This window comes from Triticum urartu, chromosome 3A (genome assembly GCF_056163025.1).
Source record: "Triticum urartu cultivar PI428250 chromosome 3A, HENAU_Tu73, whole genome shotgun sequence".
Taxonomy (NCBI): domain Eukaryota; kingdom Viridiplantae; phylum Streptophyta; class Magnoliopsida; order Poales; family Poaceae; genus Triticum; species Triticum urartu.
The window spans coordinates 168875100-168897744 of NC_141875.1; the positions used below are offsets into that span (position 1 = coordinate 168875100).

Consider the following 22645-nt stretch of genomic DNA (forward strand, 5'->3'; position numbering starts at 1 on the left):
AAATCTTGTGGGCCTTTAGCTGGGCCGGCCCATTATGGTCCGCAAAATCTTGCGGACCTTTAGCTGGGCCGGCCCATTATGGTCCGCAAAATCTTGTGGGCCTTTAGTTGGGCCGGCCCATTTAATCTCGGCCACTTTTGGGCCGTTCCACGTGTCAATGTATCATAGGCGCATCTCGCCCATTGGATGAGTGACACCTGTGTCAACGCGGAGCTGACACGTGGTTCCGTCGGCCAATGAGAATTTTACACGTGGAAAATCAGCATTGGTTGTATCTGTTAGCGGGTTATCGAATCCAAAACCGGACCCGATAGCTTAACGGCAACCCGTTACGGTGGATGCCACGTGTCGGTTACCCTTGACGAAAGCACTTCCATGACGCGCCATTTATCGTCATGAAAGTGGACACTTCCGTGATGATAATTTTGGTAATCTCATGGAACACTTCTATGACAGCACATGTATGACTATCTTAATTCTGTCATAAAATCGTCATGGATGTACATGCATGATAGAAAACGTGACCTACTGTGACAAATACATATCATCACGGAAGTGTATTTTTTTGTAGTGCACCTACGTGCCGTCGCCTCCTTCTCGGCGAGACCTCCTGGCTTCCAGCCCCCGTCATCGATCCCATGCGGGATTTGACGAAGATGTGAAACACATGTCGTCTTTCGCATAGGTTCTAACATTATAGGCAAAAAGACGCGGTCTTACAGGATTTTCTCCGTCCCGCGACAATGCCGCCATGGGCGACAACCTCCCTTGGCGGCAACCTTTTTTAGCATTCAACTTACCCTGTGAATGCACCCTTGATGCATGGCAAATACACTCCAGAGAGTTCTACATCAGCGGCCGAGATAAAATTGTCTTTTGTGAATAAAAAAAATCCTTTAGATATTTAAATTAATAATTCATTATAAACCAACAAAGAATATTTCATTTATAAACTGTGCTTTATGAATAAAGCTCTTCTTCTTTTCCTTATGTTGATCTGTGTTTGAAAGGATGAACGTCTCAAAAGAAAAAGACACTATAATCGACACCAACACAAATTCACTCCTGTGAGGTCAGTTGTTCCATACTTTTGTGAATATAATAAATCCTTTAGATATTTAAATTAGTCAATTCTTTATAAACCGACAAAGAATATTTCATTTGTAAACAAATGCTTTATGAATAAAGCTCTTCTTCTTTTTCTTATGTTGGTCCGTGTCTCGAAAGAAGATACTATGATCGACACAAACACAAATTCACTGCTGTGAGGTTAGTTGTTCCATTGTTTTTTATAATTAAAGTGTACCAATTCATACTTCAATTTTATATGTTTAAGATTGTCGAGAAATACATTACATGGAGAGAGAGAAAGAGGGAGAAGAAGAGTGTGTGTATTTTAGTGATGCAGCAAAATATAGTCTTGAACCATTAAGTTAGGGAAGTATTTTGTTTTATTTTCCGGGTTGCAACGCACGAGTTTTTTTTTCTAGTCTATATATATACCTACTATTAAAGGGAATAGATATTCTTGGTTTGGTTTAGTCCTTTTTGTTTGTCTCATACACAGGCTAAGAGGATCTCCAGCCGCCTCCCCAAGAAGCCCCCCCAAGCCACTTTTTGGGTGCCGGCGGGCAAAAAACGGCCCACTCGGGCACCCAGAGACCCGATTTTTGCTGGTTTTAACGATATTTACGGCCGGCGCTATCACCCCAGACCCAGCCCCCCGGGGGGCAGCTGGGGACGCCGGTAGTTGCTTTTTCAACGCACAGGCCCACTGCCAACCCCTATCTTTCCCCTCTTTCTCCTCTCTCCTCTCCTCTCTCTCTTTTCTCTCTTCTTTCACCGCAACGCGCATGGCCGGGGCGGGGCTCCGCTCGCACCGCCTCCCCCGTAGCTCCGACGGCCCAAAGCCTGCGAGGTCCGGCCGCCTCGCCCATGACTCGCGCCGGCCCCATGCGCCGCTGCGCCCCCGGCCGTCTCCGTCTCGCCTGGCCGCCTATGCATGGCCGGGGCGGAGCTCGCCAGCGCCCGCCTGCGTGGCCGGGGGGGAGCTGCTCCTCGGGCGGCCGCGGACTGGATTCAGTGCCCGCGCCACGAGCTACACACCGACGGGCGAGCACGGGCCGGCCAGCGGTGAGGCAGGGCGAGCGCGGCGGGGCGGGGCACGCGCTGCGGCCAGGGGCGCGGCGGGGCGCGCACGGCGTCCAGGGCGGGGCGTCCAGGAGCTCTGAGTCCACGGCGGCCGCACCCACTCACTCCCCCGCTACTCCCGCGCGCCTGAGCCTCCTCGTCGTGCGCCTCGAATGGGACCGTGCCGTGCGCTCTGCAACGTCTTCTCCGGCGAGTCCGTCGACCGCAGCGCCCACCGGTGCTAGTGATGCGAACCAGAGCAGCCCGGTGCCGTTGGCCATCTCGGGGCGTTGTACTTCTAGCACACCACATGCTCCGCGATGCCATGCCAACGCTCGCTCTCCGGTGCACGGCCCGCAACGTCCTTGCAGGGAGCGGGGCACGGGGCGACTCCTTCGTTGGCATGACCGGCGGCTCGACGTCGGCCTTCGGCTGCTGGATGACTCCTCGAGCTCCTCCACTGACTGGAGGTCGTCGACGCCGCCGCGGTCAAGATGCCATGACGCCGTCTACAACCTGCTCGACGAAATGCCACCGTCTCCATGGAGCTCAACACTGCTCGTGGGGTGTGCAACGAGTGGAAAATTTTACCCTCCCAGGCCAAACTTGTCGCCGGCAGCCCCCCAGGAGGCGAAAAAAATGCCTCCTGGGGGGCCAACGGCTGGAGATGCTCTAAGCGACCTGGGCCAGGTACTTGTATGTTGATGGGCCTTTTATGGGCTTTCATAGAGACCGCGACAAATAATTGGGTCAAAATAAATCAACATTGTTGGAAATGAACACATGACCTTCTGTTTAGATTTTCGATGTAACAACCAACGACCTATGCGCCATTCACATTTACTAATCCCAACTCGCTCTAAATATACGAGTGGCATTCCTCATGTCTAGGGCAAGCTAATTAAGCAAATGAGCTAATTAAAGGAAGCATTGTAAGCTTAAATAAAATATTTAAACAGATGTGGCTAATTAAAGAAAGGATTATGGGTAAACCGGTGAAATAATAAAAAAAATTGTGGTCTTAATAAATAAAATATTCAAATAGATGAGGCTAATTAAAGGAAGGACTTGAGGTAAAAATGTAGGATAAATAAAAGGAAGGATTTGTAGGGTTCAATGTGTTGGGGCTGCTAAATTAGAAAAGGAAGGATTTGATTTCCGACTAAAACGGGTGAGGACGTCATGGTAATTAAAGGAAGTATTATACCTAAATGAATTCAGTGGGAGATTATGCCTGGCAAAGAAAATATGAACATGGCTAAATTACATCGTATTTTTTTATGTTCATTTTATAGAAGGATGTTGCGTTGCAACATGTTCTTCATAGTGAATCCGGTGATGTGGGATATTATGCTTGCAGAAAACATCAATTTTTCCCGTTGCAACGCACGGGCATATGTGCTAGTAGTAATCTAATGACAGCAAAACATGTGGCTGTCGTGTGGATAGGGTTGGAAACCGCCTCACGTGGAAAGGACGCGGAGACGCACGATCATACTAGACCGCAGGGCTCGCGTTCTACCGGCTCAGTGTTTAGGGCATCTCTAGCCGTTCGGCCCCCCAGGTCGCCTAAATAGAGCGGCCTGGGGGCGTGCCGGCGTTAGTTCGGTCCCTGGGGGCGATCTAGCTCCCAGTCACGCCCCCAAGCGCCGGCCCCAGGATTGCAGAAATTTAAACTAGGTCGTTCCCGCTCACAAAAGACGCCACAAATCCGGCGATCGGACGTAGTCTGGCGTTACAAAAAACAGAGCGCCGCAAGTTCGCGTGCGCAACGAATCACTCGGCAGGGTCGACTCCAGGCGTTGGCGGAGTCGGCGTGCGCGGGCTCGGCGGTGTCGGAGATGCTTCGATGCTGGGCTGTGTCGGCACGGCTTCGTTGCTGCTGGGCGGCGATGTAGAGGCGCCGTTCGGGCTTGGCGTCCGTGTGGCCGTGGGCGCGGGAGCTGGCGTCGTCGGCGTCGTCGGCGTTGCCGTCTGCATCTGGTTCAGGATGAGGCCGCGCTCCGCCATGTACCACGCCCTGAGCTGCTCGTCGTTGCTCTGGAGCACGTCCGCCCCGCCCATCAGAAAAGCCATGTCGGTGTTCCTCTTCTTCGCGGCGACGTTGGTCCGGAGCAGGTCGACGTTGGTCCGGAGCAGGTCGAGCTTGATGGCGCTGTTCGTCATCAGCGACGACCACCGCGCCTCGGTCTTCTCTTCACGTAGGACGGCCCGGGCCTGGGCGTCGGCGAGGCAATGCTCGATGTACTCCTGCACTCGCGCGGTTGCCGCGTCGGCGTTTTCCCCCTTCTTTGCCAATTTGTGACCGTCCGGCCGCCCCTCTGACGCGCCCGGAGTCGTCGCGTCCGGCTTGTATGTCTCCTTGGCCTTGTCGAGGGCACGTCGGACTTCCGTCCACTTCTCGCACTTGTCAATGCGCTTGTAGACGTGGAGGTGCTTGAAGTCGGTGTCGCCGAGGTGCGAGAAGGGCAGCGGTCCACGGCGGAGATGGGGCGTCGATGTGGACGCGTAGGCGGGCGGCGAGTAGTTGTATGGAGGGTACTGCACGCCGACGAAGGCGGGCGAGGGTGTGCGCGTCGCGGGGTGGCCATGGGGGAAGGTCACGTTTGGGTTGAACCCACCGTGCGCGTCGCCATCGGCGTAGCCGGGCGACGACGAACCCCATGGAGATCCGACGCCTTGCTGTCCCCAGGGCGCGTATTGGGCGTGGCTGACGACGGGTGGATTCATCATCGCCGCGTGGTCGACCGATGACAAAGACACCGCCGCGCGCGCCGCGTTGTCGCGGGCCTTCTTGGCGATGGCCCTGTTCCGCCGGTCGGCGGTGACTGCGTCGCGTCGCTGAACTTCCACCCTCCACTCGGCGTTCGACAGACCCGGTGGCTTCGATGGCGGCGCCCTCGGCTTCCTCTGTTTCGGCTGGGCCACGGTGCCAGTATCGGTTGCCGCCGCGCGCGGCATGGCGTATTTCTTCAGCGGCATGACGGCGACTAGAAGACGAGCGGGAGAGGGTTTGGCGAGAGAAAAAAAGAAAATGGCGGGAGAAAGACGAGCGAGCAGAAGAGATACGAGGGAAAAGCGTTAAAAAACGGCGGGAAAAGGCCCTCGGATCGCCGCCAGGACGAACCCATGCGTCTTTTTCGCTTGTGCCGGCTCTTCAAGCGCCCCCAGGAAGTGACCCTAGCGATAGCGAGCGGGGAATAACATCTCCACTCAACCTTCCCAAGCCAACCCAGTTTTGAAGGGCAAAAAAAAGAGAAGGAAAATCTCAACCCCATCGTCTTCTCCACATCGCCTCGTCGCCGCTGCCGCCCCCCGGTTCGACGATGCCGTCGCCTGACGCGGCAACGGGCGAAGCGTCCACCCCCCTCAGCACACGCGTCCGCGCCTTCAAGATACACCCCAATGTCGTCCGTAACTTTCTCGACCACCACATCCGCGTCAAGGACCAGGCCGCGCGCTGCGGGGGCAGCTCCTTCTCGTCGAAGTCGAAGGATGCTGCGAGGATGTTTGGCTGCGTCATCGGGATGAAGAGCGGGCAGACAGTTGAAATCTTGGACAGCCTGGACCTCCTGCTCGACCCCGTCTCCGGAACCCTCTGCCGCGCCTTGCTGGAGAAGAAGGAGCACTGTAAGCTGATAGGCATTTTCAGGATACCCACCCTTGTTAGAATCCTAGGTTTTGTAGGGTTTGATGAGTGCTTGCTTGTTGCGGGTGTGGTTGTGCAGACGAGAAGTTTTTCCCTGGCTCGGTCGTTCTGGGGTGGTATTCTTCTCGGACTATGGCAGCTGAGCAGGATACCGACATGCAAATCCACAAAGCCGTGAGTATTTATTTAGTACAACCATTTATTTGTTCAAGTGCTTAATCTGTGGGAGTGACAAATTTGATTTTGGCTTGAGAATAGTCAAGGAAACACTTACCAAAATGGATGTTTGTGTTATCTGTGCTATACGCTTTAATTGTTGACCCCCCTGCATAACCTTTTTTTTATACTATATCTTTATCTAGTTGATGGATGCCGAGGGAAGAGCTTTCTATATTGTACTAAATCCTGCAATCTACCTCTCCCAGATGGATCTCTGTGTTACTATTTATGATTGTGGTAAGTAAAGTTTTGAACCATTGAATGTATTGCGATTGACTTCTTTTGATCCTTAATTTGACCCTGACTGCGTTATGATACTTCAAGGATTTTATATGTGCTGCATTGACTATTGAGATGTTTGATTTTTGGGTATACATCAGTTATGCATGCTTACAACTTTTGTGAATTGTTGGTACTACTAACTATTAAGTCTAGCACTCAACATCTTATTGAATTGGTATCATCATTAACTTAATTGTTATATAGCAGCAAATGGTATGTGTTTAGTGGCCTGAAGATCTAGTCTTGAAATGATGAAGTTTCCTGAGCTAAATCCTCTTTCTACCTTCTTGTTATGATATGGTGCCTTTTCCTACAAATGTGTATCTATCTATTTGCTAAGTTCCTTCCCATACGCCATTATTTAGCCACATTATGTTCTAGTATGATACACGTAACACTAAGTTCTTAGCTCACAAGTGTGTTTCATTGTGCTAATGTTCTTATCTCGTTTCCTTTCGTGTATTTGTGCTGCTAATGCTTTCTTTATGTTCTGTAATTTCAAGTGTTGGGCGCTACCGATGGGAGTCCTCAGCTCAACCTTGTAAAATTTGACTGTACAACTGAGGTTGGTGTTCTCCTCAAGTGTTTGTTTAGTTATAGGTATTTTCTAGCACAAGCTGTTTGAAAGATTTTAGAGGCAGATAGGATATCTTCAGACCGTAGCACTGGTTTCAAACGGTGTTTCCTCTGCCCAAACCGAGCCGTCTGCGATGTGAACCTACTGCCTCTTGAAAAAATGTAGGTGCATACTTTCCTCTAAGATATGTCTTGAACTGCATACATAATGTGATATTGGCAAATGGATGCCACATCTCTAAAATGCCACCATCTTTATGCCAGAAATGGAAGAATAGTGGTGATTAACGCTCGTAATCTTAGGATAGCGAGAGGGGGGCGGGAAGGGCTGGGGAGATATTCTGATGCTTTGGTTGTTATCAATTTCATTGAATTGCTTTGGTCTTATCTGCGCTTGCAGAGATGTTGCACAACGTCCGCATCAAGCATTTAGGACAATGCTGCTTGAAACACTGTCAGGCTTCGCTATGTTCAGTGTTTCTGCGCGTCTTCTTAAGTATCCTGAGGTACCATACTTATCCCTCCACCCTTGTGTGATGCATAATCTATTTTCCTTCATTTACATTTGAGCCCTACGCTTCAGCCCTCACGCAGTTTTTTCCTTTTTCTTTCTACAGGAGATATGGTCATGGTTTACTCGTCTAAGTGATGCACATGATGTACAGTATAGCTCCTGAATTTACTTTTTAAATGCTAATTTGTTAGTTTACGTTCTTGGTCTCAATTTTTAGGTTGTTTATTCTAGTTTTTGGACTTCTGTTGGTCATTTCTTATTTTGTGCTCTTTTGCAGTCTGTAAGACTTTAACATTTTGATGCGTTGCCCACCTAAAATTACTTATTTCAATGCTCATTTGTTCATTTATGTTCTTGGTCTCTTAAGTTTTAGCCTTTTAGGTAGTTTATTCTAGTTTTTGGACTGCTGTTTGGCGTTCACTATTTGTGCATTCCAGCCCTTTAATATTTTGATGTGTTTCCCGTCGTTCTATTTGCAGGCCATATCTACCCTCGGTTTCATTAAGGTTCATGACAAATCTGTTGCCAGGGATAGTGATGTTGGTCCTGGCAAGGACCTGGAAAGATTTATCCTAAAATCCACCACTACACATGCGTTGATTGTTCCAGATGCAGATCTTAAGTTTGTTATTGAGAAAAAACTTGTGAGTTAATGTTTACCCTTGTTGTATTGTTGTATTTCCTTTATTCTTTTATTTGTTTGGAATGAGTAATATTTACCCTAATAGATTCTATTGTTATTTTTCTTCAGAAAGTCATTTGTTGGCTTGATGCACATATTGTTGATGAGCTGACGTGGGGTCTAAAGTATGTCCTAGATAAATTTTTACCTGAAGAAAAGGATAGTCCATGTCATCTCCCACTCAGCAAGGAATTGGAGAAGAAGATCAAATCATATGGATTCAGTGTCTCGCCACAAGTGGTAAGTTTTCTCCCCTTGCTACTGTACTGCTACTGACTACAAGCCAAAGCTCCAGATAAGCAAAAGCAAAATTAGAGACCCTAGATTACGAATAGTGGATGTGTAATGAACTTTCAACTAATAAATAAACACATGGGTTAATAAAATGCTGGCCCTTCTGAAATGACAATGCACGAGCGGTTATTTCCTTCCTTAAGCGAACCAACTCCTGAAAATTTAGTAGGGTTTTCATTTACCTTTGTAACAACTTCAAGCACAAGATCCATTTAAAAAGAACCTCACACAGATAGCATGAGTTCACCACGTAACAAAAGCCCTTTACCCTTGAAGGTACAAATTATCTGTAACACTGACTTTCTTTTCTGCACCCATATGCGTACTGCAGTGATGTTAATTTTTGTGCTGTTCTTGTGTTCCATTGTTACTGAGCCCACTTACAAACGGCAGTGATTTAAGGGTGCTAATTTATGTGCTGCTACTGTGTTTCACGGTTATGCATCATTTTTAATATTGATAGCATAGTAATAACCTGCGTGCGTGTAAAAGAAATTAACAATTATTAGCGATGTATGAATCAGTAGATGATCTGTCTCTGGGCATGCATTAGAGGAGGCAATGCCATTAGACAGGGACAGAAGTCTGACTAACCTCTCAGCCTGGTAATGCTCGCATTTCCAAAAAGTTCGGTTAGTTCATGTTAAAAGCACTTCTCATGTCCTGTTCAAATATGAAAATTAATTGCTGATCTCCTTAATATATTTTATAATTGCTTAATCTCACTTGGGAGTTCAGGGTGATATTGTTAATCTCGTTAATTCATTTTGATTGCATTTGTAATTAATGTAACTTGGAAGTTCATATTATTTAAAAATATTTAGCAGTGCACAAGAATGAGAACCATCCATGAAATGTGCAACGAAGGTTGCTCCTTGTGTTTCAGAAGGCAATAATGCACTGTGTCTACAACTCTACATTGATGTTAATTTGTACCAGTGCAGGTAGATTGCTAGTAAACTAGAGGATACCCCGTGCGTTGCTGTGGAAATTTGTTGATGAAATTTGGGCTGATATCATGAGAACCAAAATTAGAAATACATATGGCTTACTATATTTGATTATGTATAGTTGTAAAATATTTATTGAATATACGTAGAATAATTAAATGGAAAACATTTTCTCATGCATGGTTGAATGTTGTGGTGGGTGTTTTCCAATGCATGATTGCATGTTGAGGTGGCCTTATCCCATTCATAATTGTATGGTGAGGTGGCATGCTTGCATGTTGAGATAAATAAGTTAGTGGGATCTCTTAGGTATATAGGATTACCTACATTTGATACATATTTATTGATTGATGATTATTTCTACCATCAATATGTAGGAAGGTCAATAATCTTTAGTCTCGAAACCTTGCCATTAAAAACATGTCTTTTCCATGAAAGATTGTCTTTTCATGAAATTGTTCACTGGATGTCCACCTTTTTAATTACAAACTGCTGATGTGAAATTTAAGTGTTGATGTTTTTCATTGGGTAGCTCGCATGGGATTGGTTGCTGCACAATGACCATGAGGGACCCCTTTGTGCATTAACTTTTAACCCTCCATGCTTTTTATTTGATTCTCATTTTATCCTCGATTTCAGATTGACAGAGAGTTTATAACCACTGTTGGTTACTTGTACGAACTAGAACTTACTTCAGAGAGTCTCTCTGTGTTCTTGCACCATAAATTTGATGACTGCTTTTATGGGCGTCGCCTGTCTGACCTAGAGTTTGCAAAAGCCATTTCAGATAGACTCAAATCCTCCGAGGTTAGTGGAGTTGCTGCAAACTGATAATTCAAATGATAATCAAGCTGTTATTGATGAATAAGACCTGTTTTATTTGTTTTGCACAGGAAATGATACCAAACTATGGCGAGTATAGCAAACAAGACATAGTGAGGTTCACTGATTATGTTTTGGCGGCTCCTGGTTTGAAAAATGATGCTATATTATATCTCAAGAAACTGGAGAGAGCAGCTCGTAAATATCGTTTGGCAGTTCCTGATGAACAGAAAAAGTCCATGGAGTTCTTGCGTAAGACACATCTCCCTCTCTCTACAATTTCCCACCCCATCGCATGTCATGGCAGACAATTTATTTGATGCTATCCCATTCAATTTTTGGTTTATTGCTACTCTTAACAGTAGTAGCTGTATTGACTCTGGGTTTAGGGGAGCGTGGATGAATCATGATATCATTTTCTTGAGTTGTTGCTCTTGTATACAAATAAAGTGCATACCTTCGACTTACTATTTTTTCGTTCATTCACTCATTCGCATTTCTTTGCACATATCTGTTGGAACTTGGTGAGATAATGCTTCTTAATTCATATGTTTCTTTTTGAAGGAAAAGCTGAAGCAAGGGACAAGGAGTCGAAACTTGTAGTTAACATTGAGGCTGCAGCTTCAAAATCAAAGGCTGTGGGAAAAAATAAGAAGGATGATGACATCGATGATTCCGTGAGTTGTTGACAATGTTATTTATAGTCTTGAGTTTTAGAAGTTGCTTGAATGGCACTGTTATGGCCTGTGGTAGGATTTGAGCGAGGATGATAGTGATGAAAAGGAGAAGAAGAAAGACCCAAAGTCTGTTTGATGTGCTTTTCCGTGTTACAGTATTTTCCCTGATGATACCTGACACACACACACTATGCCATGCAGAAGCCAGAGACTAGGAAGAGGGGAGTAGCTGGAAGTGTGTTGAAGATGCCTGCTTCTAATAAGAAGGCAAAGGTCGCAACACCGTCCTGCCAGAAGACAGGTGCGAAATGAGTCTGTGGGGTCTTGCATTGGAGTCTACGTGGCTTTGGTGTTTGATTGTGTGTGTATTTCTTGCAGGTGACAACAAGGGGGCTGTCCATGTGGCAGCTCTGCACCCGGCAAAGAATACAGGTCATACCCCTCCAACCAGTGAGAAGTCCCACAAGTTCAGTAGCATGGAAGTCTTGCAGCAAGTAAGTTTCATGGATTCTGGCATTTTGATACAACCTTGAGTTTGCCGTTTGTATTGATGTCTTTGGTTGGAGTTCATGCCAATTTAAATATCTGTATTGCAATATGTAGGTGGATAATGTACCTTTTTATGTGCAGGTAAAAAAAGAGGTTATTATCGAGAGGATTTTCAGCAAGAAGTGCAGATTTATTACCTTGGTGAAAGGCCTGGAATCGTTTGGTGAGTGGTGTTGGTAACATGAGTGCAGTGCCTGTACACTAACTGTTTTGCAGCCGGTGAAGTAAAAAATGATGAACATGACTGTATTTTGAACTATGTGGAAGAGGTTGTTCTGTAAATGCTAGATCCGGGCTTGAGCTAAGCCTGTCTTAAAGTTCCATGATGGTATCTTATTCGATGTCAAGGCTGGCCATATTTTGATAGAGCATGTTGTTTTCCTGAACATTTAGGTATAAATCTGAGTGATGCTTCAATGAAGCTTAGAAAGAAGTTTGCTACTCGAGCCTCGGTTTTCAAGGTAGTTAGTTATCTATGAAATTATGAAGGCTTTTAATCTTTCATTAGGTCTTGTCTAATTATCTCTTCTTTAACATGTTCCCTAGGGCCCAACTGAGAAGGAGCAAATAGCTGTGAAAGGGGACGTATCATGTGATATTGTGGAGTTCATTAGAGATACATGGTCTGACGTAAGTTATTCATCTCTGCATTTTATTATGGTTTACATGTTTTGTATGCTTCCATTATCGGTAGCTTTCTGATCAACTCAAGATTCGTTTGGTTTCACAAGAACACGTGGAAAGCATCAGCCAAGACTTTGCCGGACAAGTCCCCAAATTAAACTATGTGCAGAATAAAACCAACACTAATGCAGATACATGATCAAGATTAAAAAGCTAACACCGGTAAAGAGGCGCATGCAGAGGTTTACATTATCGGTTGCGCATTAGTCATGAAAGAAGCCTTAACACCGGTAGTAAGGAACACTTATTTATCCATAATCCTAAAATCTACTCTCTTGCTTCTGGTTTGTCATAATCTCTCTTTTCTTTTCTCTTAAAATATTGGATTAGAAAGAAAAAAAACACGCATGAAACATGCAGCAACTATCATTGGTCAGTCTGTAAGCTTATTTTTGTATGTAGCAACTTGGCTTTCGCAATCCGTGGCTGTAGTGATAAGGCAAATCAAAGGGGTCAAAAAAGAAGATACAGAATTGTAGCTAATGGGGTTCGTTCGCCCTTGCCTGTCACTATAGCGTGTCAAGTCTTTCAATCACACTTAATCGGGGTCACAGCCCATTTTTGCATGAAGTCCCATGCATGTCTTTCTTTTATGTCATGCAGTCACAGCCCATTTAAATCAGGGTCTTCTTTCTCCTTTAATCCAGCCCACAATTATTTAGTCTCTACTGCATCCTTCGCGTCCAATGCTCCTGGTATTATATTAGTATCAGATAGCCTCTGCCGCATCCTGTGAAGTCTAATTTAAATACTCTAATCCATGCACAACAGCCCATAATCTTGTTTAACGCATGCATGCACATGTCCCTCCTATCCATGCCAACAGCCCGCAACTTTGTTTAACGTGCATGCACACATCCCTCATTGCAAGTCTCTCATCCATTTTCATCATCGTTTTTTCTTAAAGCTTCCTGTCGATATTGCAAGCAACTTGCAAACATTAAACCGATGAGAATTGGTTTAAGGGATCGAGGTGGTATTTATTTGATGCAGCAGTGGCTCGCGGAGAAGGCCCAACAGTGCAACTATTTGATGTAGTGTAGGTCCAGCAGTGCAGGTACATGGCCCAATATGGGCGAGAGCCAAAGAAAGAAATATAACGTGCTATGTTTTTAAGGCGACGCTTCGTTTTAAGGTGCTGGGGGGGGGGGGGGGGGGGTGCCTCGACGCCTAAGCGTCGCCTTACAGACGCCTTAAAAACATAGATAACGTGTGTGAGGCCCGATAGACTAAAGAAAAACGCGTATTCCCCATTGTCAAAAAAATGCTGTATCCCCCGTTTCAAGCCTGTAAAAATATAATAGAACTTGCATCTAATCACAGCATTTAGCTGTCTCGGTTGGTAGATGTGCTGTAACACCTGGCAAGAGGTCTTGTGTTCGAGTCCCCTTCCCATTGTTTTTACTTTGGGCACATCTTTTTTTTATTACCCTAACTGGGGCGCCGATCAGAGGCCAAGGTCCAGCTGTTTGTGGCGCATCGGAACTTCGGTGGGGCGCAACCAGAAGGCCCAACAGACACACTTCGGACGAAGCAGATGTAAAAGAATATCACTGAAGCAGACGAAACCAAGAATATTACCTCCCTTTATTAGTAGGTATAGATATAGATATAGATATAGATATAGATTAAATGGGTGCTATGGTCTTGTCCATCATGACCAGCAAAACAGAGAAAACAATCAGACAACAAAAAATTACACTACTCGGACTTCTGCGAAAATGTGTCTCAAAATTGTATTGACAGCACAGGCATGTGTGTAGAGAAGTAAGCAATCGATCAGGCACATAATTCCCGATATTAGCAAAATTGGGGTAACTTAATACCTTAGTACCTACTCCACTTCTTTTGACTAGTAGCATTCAGTTGCTTGAAGTACGATAGAGCGTCGTCCTTCCAATTGATTCATTCTTTTTCAATAACTTCTGAAGCTATTTAGATAAAACATAATAACAGAACTCTTGAATGACTGCACTACTCTAACTGATCAATATAGACATAATAAGCAAAATGGAAGGCATACACGGGAGGAGCAAATCAACCAGAACTAGTCCTAAAGGCGCGCCAACCCCGTCAATTGGTTGTTTAGTCTCAGTCTAGTGTTTTGTGTTTGGGTTTGTGACTTTGTTTGGAGTCGAACACAATGCTATCAGTTTTATTGTTAGGTGCATACTTTGTACTTTTGGAAGTTTCTTCATGGGCGTCGTCAATCTCTTGCGAGGGGACAAGATGCTCATGCAACCAGGATAATATTTCCTGTTCAATTCCTATTAATACAGCTCGATGCTTTACAAAATTGATCGACAATATCAAGCATACTTTTACACATACAAAACCTAGAGACAGACAGAGTTGCTATATGCTTGTTTCTTTTGATCTGGTAACATCCTTGCAAGAACTAGGTTCATGCACTGCACTCTAATCTAACACAATCAAGTATGCATACTCGACATACTATAATCTCACAATGATGTGCAGCAAAGAATACAAATCGTAGACAACATCAAAGCCTTGACCAATGAAAAAGAGCCATACCTTGAGAGACTTGACACAAAACTTGCACAGCTCATCTGTGCACTCTTGCTCCATGGCTTTATCTGTTGTAGTAGCAAGGCTTGGAGCTCCATTTTGCTGAAACTTTGTACGTAGTCTGCAAAGCAGAGAATACAAACACATCATTAACCATTTAGATGAAATTGCATTGCTAGTGGCTATACCTAAGACTGCACTTGCATTTGATCTAAACTCATGTGCAATACGCTAAGCTACGATTGCATTTGCTATAAATAATCTGAATAATAGCATAAATGGTAGAAGTCTCAAGGTCCAAGCAGTACAACAAACACAGGCAACATTAAATTAACTGAAAGTCAACCTCTCTCATGGCAATGGAAGTAGAATGTTGCATATCAAGGACAACAACCAGGACTGTTTGTGCAAGGCGGGGTTAGAAAACACATTAGCCTTTTGTCCTTATAAAGTCCAGAGCCTACAAAACATCAATGAAGCTCGTCCGATCCTATGTGCCGAAATTCATATTCAGGATAAGCAATCATGTATATGTACTCCACCCACCAAACATTTTGCAAAGAGAAAATTTAAACAGAGCATTAACCAAATAAAGGTAATATAGATGCATCTGGAACTCATGAACTGGATCGGTGGAACACTTTTTGGTTATGCCTGTAATAGTACCTTGGCTGTGGATAGGAGATGCTTTTTTCAAAATCTGCAATATATAGTAGAGGTTTGTCCGTGTTGATAGTGTTGATATCTCGGCACGATCTAAATCTCATTGGGCATCGTTCTTTCTGATTTAAATCCCAGGAAGATCTGAATAAATAGAAAATAGGAATAACATCAAATTTTCACCATTAATAAAAACTTACAATAGGAATACTAGATTCTATATACTGGAAGAACATGTGTAGAGACATCGTCCAATAGAGGAACAGACCCTTCAGGGAGAAGTAATTTTTGCACTTCAGCACCCAAAGTAAAACTCAAAATATCTTATAGAACAACTTTCTCATGTATAACTACATTTTCATTACCTATACAACAACAACAACAAAACCTTTAGTCCCAAACAAGTTGGGGTAGGTTAGAGGTGAAACCCATAAGATCTCGCAACCAATTCATGGTTCCGCCACACGGATAACAAGATTCCACGCACCCTTGTCCATGGCTAGTTCTTTGGTGATACTCCAATCCTTTAGATCTCTCTTTACGGACTCCTCCCATGTCAAATTCGGCCTAGCCGGACCTCTCTTGACATTATCTGCATGCTTTTGCTGTCCGCTATGCACTGGAGCTTCTGGAGGCCTGTGCTGAATATGCCCAAACCATCTCAGACGATGTTGGACAAGCTTCTCTTCAATTGGTGCTACCCCAACTCTATCTCATATATCACCATCCCGGACTTGATCCTTCCTCGTGTGGCCACACATCCATCTCAACATGCGCATCTCCGCCACGCCTAACTGTTGAACATGTCGCCTTTTAGCCGGCCAACACAGCACCATACAATATTGCGGGTCGAACCGCCGTCCTATAGAATTTGCCTGTCTTGTCATAGAGAATGCCAGAAACTTGGCGCAACTTCATCCATTCGGCTTTGATTCGATGGCTCACATCTTCATCAATACCCCCATCCTTCTGCAGCATTGACCCCAAATATCGAAAGGTGTCCTTCTGAGGCACCTCCTGCCCATCAAGGCTAACCTCAACTCCTCGTACCTAGCAGTACTAAAACTGCACCCCATGTACTTGGTTTTTTTAGTTCTACTAAGCCTTAAACCTTTTGATAATAATTTATCAAATAAATCTCCAGGCAATGTTCCTTTCATCAGTGAATTGTCTACAACATATGTAAGAACTACTTTATGTCTACTAATAACACACCTGAAGTTAAAATTCTGTACAGAGAATGCATCTGCTACTTTTGGACTTTTGGATGTACAAATGGTTAAGGATCAACCGATGCATGCGAAATAGATATTCCAGAAAATTTACCAAGGAACTATCCAGAATGGTTTTGCAACTATGATGCATAGTGCACTTAGTTGATCTTGACATGGCCGTAGAAACTCGTATGAATTGTTTCCGAAAAAGAAGAGAAAATTTTATGAACTGAGATCAGGAGGATATCAGTAATCGAAAATGAATGCAAATTAGCTAGCGCGGGTGGAATGGAAGGTAGCCATAGGACGTACGGCTCACCGACCTTCACCTTCATCCCTGCTGCGCAATTAAGCACATCAATCAGCGAGGCACATCAATCCCTGCTGACCTGGACGCTGTACCCAACCGCTGGATCTGCTTCAACTTTGATGGTAAGTCGAGGAAGTGAAGGAGAGGACGGCAGGGGATGGCCACCGCCGCCTTGAGCGATTGAAATTGACAGACCGATGCATGGAGGAGCAGAGAGGCGAACCAGAGAGCAAAGGGGTGGAGATAAGATTGTGCGGCTAAAAATGTTCGCTCCGAGCAGCATGGCTGTGCAGGCATCGGCCCTGATCCATGCGTGACTGAAGAACACGGCTGCGTCGCATTGCCAGCTGCCTGATCTGCATGAGGTGGCGGCCGTGTCCTGGTCAGCTTTACGGTGGAGGGAGGCGACATGGTGTCGTCGGAGGGGGCGGTGGAGTGTGACCTGGGATTGGCGGCGCTAGGATCGGAATAGATGGGTCGTGAGGTCGGGGTTTTCTCTCCGGCCTTAAATTTACACTGGTAGGGCCAAGCGAGAGCGGCTGGGCCGTTTGATTAGGGTGACGAATAATTCGCTTTGGGGTGGTATGCATTCAGTCGGTGCTTGCATGGATAATAGATTGTGGATAGGAGGGTTTGGCTCAATAATATTCTGTCCATTTGTCATATTTTGCGTAGAAGGTTTAAGCTTTTTATGCAATATAACATTGTGGAGCCCATCTCCTGTGGTTTAACCTTCTGGACGTAACACACAAACAATCTCAGTAATCCTTCATTGACTGCTTTATAATGAAATATGCTTTATAATACCACGTAGCTATTTTAGGTCTCAACAATGATTCATTTTAATATTAGAACAATGAGTACAACCTGATTTTATGTGCTTGCCCTTTAACACTGATGAAACAGTTGTGTTGTTCACCAGTTATTCTGTTTTGAGACTAATATAAGGAGTACAAATTGATCTTTTGTGCTTGCCCTTTAATAACACTAATAAAGCAGTTATTTAACCTGTTCACCAGTTATCAACTTATCAACATAATCTAATTGCTGTAGAAGATAATTCTGTGAAATTTATCGGTTTCTCCTTGGGTTTCTACTTTCCAGGTTCCGAAATCAGCAATATATCTCCGTCGTGGTGGAAGGAAGTTTGCTACTGCTTGATTAAGTATTGTGTACAAGGCTGGTGGAAGGAAGTTTGCTACTGCTTGATTAAGTGTTGTGTACAAGGCAATACACCAGTGGAGTTAACTTAATTATGAAAATTGCATAACTTGGACATTGCTTTGCTTCATGATCTTCCAACGTACTCCTACCGGAAGGACCCCAGTACTTCTTTTTATCGTGTTTTCCCACTGGATATTAAGAATACGTAGAACAAAGGCTGTGCCATTTCCATGGTGTAAATGAGTCATTAGCAAATAACAGTAGTGAAATACTTGTACAAGGTCTATGTGCATTGTCCGAATTCCTCTTAAGCATCGTTCACATGAAGAGTGAAAAGGTCTATGTGTAGATGTATATGCATGAGATTCCTGTATGCAATTCCCTTTGTCCGATGATATATGCAATTCCCTTTATCCGATGATATGTTACTTCCCTGAGGAAACAACAAAGACGAAGGAGTTATGAAGTAACAGGAGAGGAGAGGGCCCAAGGGCTTGTGTGTCCTCTTGGGGGCGCCTCTTCCCTCTGTATGCAGATGCAGGGGCATGGTGGCCAGCCCTCCAAGCCTTGGGCTGGCGCAAGGGGGAGGAATTGTTCTTCTATTCCAGTTCCCTCCTTTTCATACACAGGTGGACTTTCGACCTTTCCCAGTCATATGGGTCTTGAGGGACTTGTGCGCCTAGCCCAATAAGGCAAGGGCGCCCCCTTCCAGCCCATGCCGACCCTGGGGAATTGGTGGAACCCTTGTGAACTTTCGAACTTCTCGGAAGTTTCCAAAACCTTCTGGAAGCTTCTCGATATAATATTTAAAAATCTATTTTTTTGAAACCTTGAAAGCAACGTTTCAAATATAAATCTTTACCTCCGGAGCTCCTCGTGATGTTCGGGATCTCACTCGGGACTCTGAACAACATTTGGTCACCAACATGCATATCCCAATGTTACTTTAGCGTCACCGACTGTTAAGCGTGCGGATCATACGTGTTCAAGAATCATGTAGACATGACTGAGATACCTCTTCGGTAAATAACCAATAGCGGAACCCGGATGCCCATGATTGGTTAATCCCTTATGCAATTCCCTTTGTCCGGCGATATGTTATTTGCCCGAGATTCGATCGTCGGTATAAAAACTTCATACCTAGTTCAATTTCGTTACCGACAAGTCTCTTTACTTGTTCCGTAATACAAGATCTCGTGACTAACTCATTAGCCACATTGCTTGCAAGCTCTTTACGATGTTGTATTATTGAGATGGCCCAGAGATCGCTCCGTCACACGGAGTGACATATCCCAGTCTCGATCCATGCCAACCCAAGAGACACCTTCAAAGATACCTGTAGAGTATCTTTATAATCATCAAATCACGAAGTGACATTTGATAGCACACAATGTATTCCTTCAGCATCCGAAAGTTGAATGAGCTCATGGTCTTAGGAATAAATACTTGACATGAAGAAAGCTATAGCGATAAATTCAAGTGATACGATCGAATGCTAAGCTTATGGTTGAGTCTTGTCCATCGCATCATTCTCCTAATGATATGATCCCATTATCAAATGACAACTCATGTGTATGGTTAGGAAACCTTAACCATCAGTGGCATCATGAGGTAGATTTATGCTTAGATGTATATGAGACGAGTAGAACACAAAGAGTTGTGGGCGTTGATGCTGAAATTGCTTACCTTCTTGTCTTATTTGGATTCGGCGGTATTGTGGGATTAAGCGGCTCGGACCAACTTTACATGTCCTCGCACATGAGATCGGTTCCATCGACTGACATGCAACTTGTTTTGTATAAGGTGGCTAGCGGGTGTCTGTCTCTTCTACTTTAGTTGAATCTAATTTGACGAAGGCGGTCCTTGTAGAAGGTTAAAAGGCAACTTGATTATCACCATTGTGGCTTTGCGTAGGTAAGAATGGTTCTTGCTAGTTGCCCATAGCAGCCATCTAAAATTTACAACAACAAAGTAGGGGACGTCTAACTTGTTTTTGTAGGGCATGTTGTGATGTGGTATGGCCAAAAATGTGATGTGATATATGTTGATGTATGAGATGATTATGTTTTGTAATAGGTTCACGACTTGCATGTTGATGAGTTCGGCAACCGGCAGGAGCCATATGCTTCTCTTTAATTTATTAATCGCTATATAATTGTTTTACTTTATCGCTATGCGTTAGCAATAATTGTAGAAGCAATAGTTGGCGAGACGATCACGTGACGACACGATGATGGAGATCATTGTGTCATGCCGGTGACGATGGAGATCAAGCCGGTGCTTTAGAGATGGAGGTCAAAGGCACGAGATGATAATGGCCATATCATGTCACATATTGATTGCATGTGATGTTTATCTTTTTATGCATCTTATTTTGCTTAGGACGACGGTAGCATTATGAGATGATCCCTTCACTTAGTTTCAAGAAATTGTGTTCTTCCTAAGTATACGCCGTTGCAAAAGTTTGTCGTTTCAAAACACCTCGTGATGATCGGGTGTGATAGACTCTACGTTCTCATTATTCTCATAGCTTTTTTATAACTAAAATTATGTCTTCTGTAAAGTTATAGTACGCCTAGGCATACTTAAAAAAAAAGGAGCTGGGCATCAGTTCATTTGTGAGCACATGACCTGCCCTGCTGGGAGTTGGCGTTAGTTCATTTGTGAGCACATGAGCTGGCCTGCTGGTTTGCAGAGCGAGGCAGAGGAGGCAGCAGTGCCCATGAAGGACGAGCTGTTATATTTCCTAAAATAGGAAGTTAGAAATTAATGCTTCGAAAGATGCATAGTTTCGTGTTGGAAAAGAGAGAGAGAGAGAGAGAGAGAGAGAGAGATAAAATGGAGGGGTAGGGAAGCGGAAGGGGGGAGGAAACGGGGCAGGCAAGGAGAAATGGAAGACAATGGAGGTGCCGGGAAGCGGAAGGAGAAGCTGACCGGTAAGTACCTTCAATTTTGTTTTCAGTTTAGTGCCCTCTTGTCACTGACTTTGACACAATTCCTTTTTATTAATTTAGACGCTCAGAAGAAAGAAAAGAAGGAACAGGATCTCCAGAATAACATCACATTTTCAGTTGAGGCGCACCTGGAGTTTTATAGGGACAAGCACAAAGAAATGGACGAAGAAACCTCAACAAAGAACATGAGAGAGCTACTAGCGGCAAGCCTAAAACCAAGGAAAGAGAAGTAAGAGTCAGTTAACTTTGTAATGCCTAGATGGGTAGATGTAGCTTGCACGGTTCCGCTTCTAGAGCTTGATGGATGGTTGTAACTCGTAATGCAATGGGAATAAACTGATTTGTACCACCGATGAGCAAGATAGTTTTTAGAAACGCCAAAGCGAAAACTGGGGGCTTGTCATTCTGTCTGAATCAGCTCCCCTCTCCGTCGAAGCCCACGCTGGCTGCCGCTCCGGGCCGGTGGCCACTTGTTCCTCACCCCTCCCTCTTCTCCCCTCCCCATGGGCTCCCCTTCGCAGCCGCGTGGCCTTGAGGTCCGCTGGCTCGGCGGTGCGGACTCGTCCGAGGAGGACTCCCCGAGTTCGTACTGGAACGCCGTGGAGGGCAAGAGACCGGCGGTGCCGGAGTCGGGGGCTGAATCCTCAAGGGCGCGCCGTGCGCCTCGCACGGAGGTCCATGTTGTGAGCTCGGAGGAGGGTTTCGACGCCCTGGGAGCAGCCCAAGGACAGGCGCAACCGTGACCGGATGCACCTTGGCCCGTTCGTGCAGTCTTTGGCGTGGTGGGCGGGCTCCATGCACAAGAGGCACTGCCCGTCGAACGCCGGGTCCGGGCCGTCGCGCTTCACTGCCGCCCTGCGCTTTGTGCCGCGGCGAGTTTAATCACCCGCCCCGGTGGTGGCTGCGACGGCGGCGGACCGCATGGTCGCTCCGCTCGCAATCCGCGTGACGGAGCCCGCCCACAGGCCACAGCGTCGTCGCAGGGACGAGGTCACAGCGGTGTCTGTTCGTTCTAATCTTGTCATGCATGCGTTTAATTAGAAGTTTTGTATCATTGTATGCTACTGTGTATTTTTTGTCAGCATAGCATCATGGTGACGTAATTAAGTAGCTTTGTGTCAGTCTCACGAGTCACGTGCAGAAATGCTATTTCTACTGGAAAAAGGTTTTAAATCGCGTCACCCGGTCGCTGCGCCCTCTGATGAGCCATCGTGATTTCCCTTCCACACGCTGTGTTCACACCGAGATGACTGAGTGTCTTTTTCTTGGAAATAAGGCGTTTACGTTCGTTCGCGTTTCATCCATAGCGCCAATCTCGTTTGCTCGCGCATGCAGCAGGATCCCAACCAACCGGACCTACAGCCCATGTGTCATTTCGAGAAAATTGCACGATAGTACCACATTCAGGACGGTGTTGGCAAATTGATATCAGTTTTCAAATTTTTTACGAGGTTCATGTGACAGACTTTTTTTCTGTTAGCAATTTCAACGACCGAATTGGACTCCATTGCAAGTTTTTGTCGAATTCGACAAATAAATAAAATAAGCAAAATAAAAAAACTCCTTGCTTTATACGTAATCACGTAAATGCCTTTTATTTTGCGGAAAAAGGTTCATGTGACAGACTTTTTTTTTTCTGTTGGCAATTTCAACGACCGGCCGAATTGGACTCCATTGCAAGTTTTGTTTGAATTCGACAAATAAATAAAACTAGTACATATGCCCGTGCGTTTCAACGAGAAGATAAGTCGCAAAACCTGCTCCACATGCCACTGCACGACACTTC

General features: G+C 45.1%; 1 long non-coding RNA gene and 1 other non-coding gene across 2 annotated transcripts; both read left to right on the forward strand.

The window, feature by feature from the left end:
• The first annotated feature begins 5327 nt into the window (after positions 1–5327).
• On the forward strand, positions 5328–18259 carry LOC125546758 (uncharacterized). Its single transcript, XR_015618497.1, has 17 exons — positions 5328–5760; positions 5859–5953; positions 6142–6235; positions 6784–7018; positions 7257–7362; positions 7474–7515; positions 7850–8014; positions 8122–8292; positions 9936–10103; positions 10190–10370; positions 10683–10795; positions 10997–11096; positions 11174–11289; positions 11426–11507; positions 11738–11805; positions 11891–11974; positions 17846–18259. It is a non-coding gene; the product is annotated as an uncharacterized LOC125546758 (transcript).
• Positions 18260–20754: 2495 nt separating this feature from the next.
• On the forward strand, positions 20755–22032 carry LOC125548233 (uncharacterized). Its single transcript, XR_007300953.2, has 2 exons — positions 20755–20841; positions 20920–22032. It is a non-coding gene; the product is annotated as an uncharacterized LOC125548233 (long non-coding RNA).
• Positions 22033–22645: the final 613 nt, after the last annotated feature.